Here is a 6,347-nt window from a genome sequence, read left to right as displayed (position 1 = left end):
TCCTAGAAGGGACCCCAATAACCAAGGTCCTAGAAGGGACCCCAATAACCAAGGTCCTAGAAGTGACCCCAATAACCAAGGTCCTAGAAGTGACCCCAATAACCAAGGTCCTAGAAGTGACCCCAATAACCAAGGTCCTAGAAGTGACCCCAATAACCAAGGTCCTAGAAGTGACCCCAATAACCAAGATCCTAGAAGGGACCCCAATAACCAAGATCCTAGAAGGGACCCCAATAACCAAGATCCTAGAAGGGACCCCAATAACCAAGATCCTAGAAGGGACCCCAATAATCAAGATCCTAGAAGGGACCCCAATAACAAAGGTCCTAGAAGGGGCTACAATAATGAAGATCCTAGAAGGGACCCCAATAATAAAGATCCTAGAAGGGGCCCCAATAATCAAGGTCCTAGAAGGGGCCCCAATAACCAAGGTCCTAGAAGGGATCCCAATAACCAAGGTCCTAGAAGTGACCCCAATAACCAAGGTCCTAGAAGGGACCCCAATAACCAAGGTCCTAGAAGAGACCCCAATAACCAAGGTCCTAGAAGTGACCCCAATAACCAAGATCCTAGAAGGGACCCCAATAACCAAGATCCTAGAAGGGGCCCCAATAACCAAGATCCTAGAAGGGGCCCCAATAAGCAAGATCTTAGAAGGGGCCACAATAATGAAGATCCTAGAAGGGACCCCAATAATCAAGATCCTAGAAGGGACCCCAATAATCAAGGTCCTAGAAGGGACCCCAATAACCAAGATCCTAGAAGGGACCCCAATAATCAAGGTCCTAGAAGGGGCTCCAATAATGAAGATCCTAGAAGGGACCCCTAACCAAGATCCTAGAAGGGACCCCAATAACCAAGATCCTAGAAGGGACCCCAATAATCAAGATCCTAGAAGGGACCCCAATAACAAAGGTCCTAGAAGGGGCCACAATAACGAAGATCCTAGAAGGGACCCCAATAATCAAGATCCTAGAAGGGACCCCAATAATCAAGGTCCTAGAAGGGGCCCCAATTACCAAGGTCCTAGAAGTGACCCCTATAACCAAGGTCCTAGAAGTGACCCCAATAACCAAGGTCCTAGAAGGGACCCCAATAACCAAGGTCCTAAAAGGGACCCCAATAACCAAGGTCCTAGAAGTGACCCCAATAACCAAGGTCCTAGAAGGGACCCAAATAACCAAGATCCTAGAAGGGACCCCAATAACCAAGATCCTAGAAGGGACCCCAATAACCAAGATCCTAGAAGGGGCCCCAATAACCAAGATCCTAGAAGGGGCCACAATAATGAAGATCCTAGAAGGGACCCCAATAATCAAGATCCTAGAAGGGGCCCCCAATTACCAAGGTCCTAGAAGGGGCCCCAATTACCAAGGTCCTAGAAGGGACCCCAATAACCAAGGGCCTAGAAGGGACCCCAATAACCAAGGTCCTAGAAGTGACCCCAATAACCAAGGTCCTAGAAGGGACCCCAATAACCAAGGTCCTAGAAGTGACCCCAATAACCAAGGTCCTAGAAGTGACCCCAATAACCAAGGTCCTAGAAGTGACCCCAATAACCAAGGTCCTAGAAGTGACCCCAATAACCAAGGTCCTAGAAGTGACCCCAATAACCAAGGTCCTAGAAGTGACCCCAATAACCAAGATCCTAGAAGGGACCCAATAACCAAGATCCTAGAAGGGACCCCAATAACCAAGATCCTAGAAGGGACCCCAATAACCAAGATCCTAGAAGGGACCCCAATAATCAAGATCCTAGAAGGGACCCCAATAACAAAGGTCCTAGAAGGGGCTACAATAATGAAGATCCTAGAAGGGACCCCAATAATAAAGATCCTAGAAGGGGCCCCAATAATCAAGGTCCTAGAAGGGGCCCTAATAACCAAGGTCCTAGAAGGGATCCCAATAACCAAGGTCCTAGAAGGGACCCCAATAACCAAGGTCCTAGAAGGGACCCCAATAACCAAGGTCCTAGAAGGGACCCCAATAACCAAGATCCTAGAAGGGACCCCAATAGCCAAGATCCTAGAAGGGACCCCAATAACCAAGATCCTAGAAGGGACCCCAATAACCAAGATCCTAGAAGGGACCCCAATAACCAAGATCCTAGAAGGGACCCCAATAATCAATATCCTAGAAGGGACCCCAATAACCAAGATCCTAGAAGGGACCCAATAACCAAGATCCTAGAAGTGACCCCAATAACCAAGATCCCAGAAGGGACCCAATAACCAAGATCCTAGAAGGGACCCAATAACCAAGATCCTAGAAGGGACCCCAATAATCAAGATCCTAGAAGGGACCCCAATAACCAAGGTCCTAGATGGGACCCCAATAACCAAGGTCCTAGAAGGGACCCCAATAACCAAGGTCCTAGAAGGGACCCCAATAACCAAGGTCCTAGAAGTGACCCCAATAACCAAGATCCTAGAAGTGACCCAAATAACCAAGATCCTAGAAGGGACCCCAATAACCAAGATCCTAGAAGGGACCCCAATAATCAAGATCCTAGAAGGGGCCCCAATAACCAAGGTCCTAGAAGGGACCCCAATAACCAAGGTCCTAGAAGGGACCCCAATAACCAAGGTCCTAGAAGGGACCCCAATAACCAAGATCCTAGAAGGGACCCAAATAATCAAGATCCTAGAAGGGACCCCAATAATCAAGATCCTAGAAGGGACCCCAATAACCAAGGTCCTAGAAGGGACCCCAATAATCAAGCAGAAAAAGATAACAGCGCTGGTTAAATGGCAGTTATATATGAAGTAGGGACCACTAGACACTAATCTAAAAAGGTCAATTCGTGTCCATTCCTCCCTAATTGCTCAAGGATTAGGACAGGTGATTTACGTGTCATTGAATCAGTGCATTCGTGTATTTGACTTAGTTGTACTGACTAGCCAATCAGCAGTGACCATTGGGGTTAGTAATAACAGTTTACTGAACAGGTATCAGGGTCAGGTATATCACTGGACAAAATCTTTAGGTGCACAAATTAGCCAATCGATGATAAATAATACAACTGGCAGACAAAGGTGTTTTTTTATTTTTTTATTAGATCAAGCAACTATTATTCTCTAGGGGTTTAGGATTCTGTGTCTTCTTACGTAAAGTCTGTTAGCTTACTTAAAAATATATTTTTTAGCATAATGACCTAAACCATTATGCGCATATTGATAAAACATGTTGGAATCCCAATTTAAGCAAAGACCAATGTGAGCGACGCTCTTCTCGACACAAAACAATACGATTTATCTTTCAAACATTACTATGACAACTAGCTAATCTGGGCAGGATGGACTCTTAACTGGTCTGAAACATCATTAACTTCACATAGATATGTCTCTTTTTTTTTTTACAATTTCAATAGTGTCTGGTTGGGGTTTGATCAATGTAGACCGACAGCAGATGTAGACCTAGGCATTGAGGTTAATAGTTCATTATGTATCAATCCATGAGTCAAGTCAAGGTCAATTCTGGAGTCCTCCCAATACTGTTTGTGCAATTTGACACCACCAAACCTTTCCAACAACAATGGAATTGAAAAAAAAAAATCTTATAGCGTTCGTCTTTCTAAATTCAGCACATAAATTACCTTTAAGTAATAAATAAATCACCTTTAAGTGGTATTTCAACTTTCATGGTTCGGGCCTAGTCCGAACCATGAAAAACAGTCCCAGGCCTCTTTATTCCTCATCCACCAAACTTTACAGTTGTCACTATGTATTGGGGCAGGTAGCGTTCTTCTGGCATCTGTCAAACTCAGATTCTTCCGTTGGACTGCCAGATGGTGAAGTGTGATTCATCACTCCAGAGAACCCGTTCCCACTGTTCCAGAGTCCAATGATGGTGAGCTTTACAGCACTCCATCCGACGCTTGACATTGCGCATGGTGATCTTAGCCTTGTGTGTGGTTGCTCGGCCATGGAAACTCATTTCATGAAGCTCCCGACGAACAGTTATTACGCTGACATTGCTTCAAGAAGTAGTTTGGAACTCGATAGTGAGTGTTGCAACCGAAGACAAACCATTTTTATGCACAATGTCCTTCAGCACTCGGCGGTCCTGTTCTGTGAGCTTGTGTGGTCTACCAATTCTCGGCTGAGCCGTTGTTGCTCCTAGAAATTTCCACTTCACAATAACAGCACTTACAGTTGACCGGGGGAAGCTATAGCAGGGCAGAAATTTAACAAACTGACTTGTTGGAAAGGTGGCATCCTATGACGATGCCACATTGAAAGTCACTGAGCTCTTCAGTAAGGCCATTCTACTGCCAATGTTTGTCTATGGAGATTGCATGGCTGTGTCCTCGATTTTATACACCTGTCAGCAACGGGTGTGGCTGAAATAGCCAAACCACTCATTCGAAAGGGGTCTACATACTGTTGTGTATATAGTGTAGCTCCTGTCTTCATAGTGACTGTACGTAGCTACCTCCTCCTGTCTTCATAGTGACTGTACGTAGCCCCCTGTCTTCATAGCGATTGTACATAGCTACCTCCTCCTGTCTTCATAGTGACTGTACGTAGCTACCTCCTGTCTTCATAGCGACTGTACGTAGCCCCATGTCTTCATAGCAACTGTACGTAGCTTCCTCCTCCCATCTTCATAGTGACTGTACGTAGCCTCCTCCTGTCTTCATAGTGACTGTACGTAGCTACCTCCTGTCTTCACAGTGACTGTACGTAGCCTCCTCCTGTCTTCACAGTGACTGTACGTAGCCTCCTCCTGTCTTCATAGTGACTGTACGTAGCCTCCTCCTGTCTTCATAGTGACTGTACGTTGCCTCCTCCTGTCTTCATAGTGACTGTACGTAGCTTCCTCCTCCTGTCTTCATAGTGACTGTACGTAGCTACCTCCTCCTGTCTTCATAGTGACTGTACGTAGCCTCCTCCTGTCTTCATAGCGACTGTACGTAGATGCCTCAAAAACTACACTACCCATCAGCCACTGCACTTCTGTCCACTCAAAAACATTGTCACTAGGCACCAAAACAGAAGAAAACAGACTGAAACGGGACTACCTGAATTGTCCAATCAGAAAAACTTGTCTCCGTTGCAAAAAACGTTTTGCTACTGTGTGCACTAATGAATAGTACTGATAGGGTTCAACATTGAAACAAGGTTTGTTTTTATTCATCATTATTAGTGCTGCTAACTAATTTAATACTTTATTTTTACACTCCCCCCACCCACATTTTAGCATAGGAGTTTAACTAGCTGTCATCGATTATAGTGCAAAACATTACAATGAACAAACAGACCAGGAAACCATTCTAAGACACTCTTATAATACTGTAAGGCAAGACAGACAAATGAACGGCGACACACACAACAAACCAACTTCTGTTAAGGCTGTGTCATTATTGGTTGTGTAAATACACACGTCGAAATTCTTCACGGGGTTCCTGTCGATTTAAAATGAGTCCAATCCAAGACCGGGTCGTGTTCTAAGTATATCTAGATGACTTCAGCCCTAAAAGACAGCTTTTCTCAACATGTTGTTTTCGTGGGACTCTAGACCCAATACTGGATCTAATTCAAGTTACTACGTGATAAATCAGAGTTAAAACGGTCTATGTGAAACTATATACGAGAAGATTTTCTATCTAATGTTGCAGTGTGCAATATGACAAGAATCCATGTTCCTTCCTGTACAGTAGAGAATACGGACTTTAGATGAGGAGAATCCATGTTCCTCCCTGTACAGTAGAGAATACTGACTTCAGAGGTAAGATATACTTAGTGCAGGGTCAGGAGCTCCACTCCCTCAGTGAAGTCAGGTGTGTGTGTGTTCCTCTTCTTTATCAAGTTGTCCCCATGTGTGTGTGTCTGTGTGTGCGTGTGTGTGTATATATAACCACAGGAATCTCTACCTAGAAGGCACTTGGCTGCGAGGCACAGCTAGCCAAGCAGGCCCGTGGATGAGGTAGTCTGGGCAGGTGCGTGTGTACAGGTGTGCGTGGACAGGTGTGCGTGGACAGGTGTGCGTGGACAGGTGTGCGTGGACAGGTGTGCGAGACAGGTGTGCGTGGACAGGTGTGCGTGGACAGGTGTGCGTGGACAGGTGTGCGTGGACAGGTGTGTGGACAGGTGTGTGGACAAAGGGACGTGGGGGTGTTAGTGTGACAGCATCGATCAGAGAAGGGGTCAGAGAAGGGGTCTGAGCGGGGTGTGACAGCATCAATCAGAGAAGGGGTCAGAGAAGGGGTCAGAGCGGGGTGTGACAGCATCAATCAGAGAAGGGGTCAGAGAAGGGGTCAGAGCAGGGGTGTGACAGCATCAATCAGAGAAGGGGTCAGAGAAGGGGTCAGAGAAGGGGGTGTGACAGCATCAATCAGAGAAGGG

This window comes from Oncorhynchus tshawytscha, linkage group LG10, assembly GCF_018296145.1.
Source record: "Oncorhynchus tshawytscha isolate Ot180627B linkage group LG10, Otsh_v2.0, whole genome shotgun sequence".
NCBI lineage: Eukaryota > Metazoa > Chordata > Actinopteri > Salmoniformes > Salmonidae > Oncorhynchus > Oncorhynchus tshawytscha.
This window is presented reverse-complemented; position numbering follows the sequence as displayed.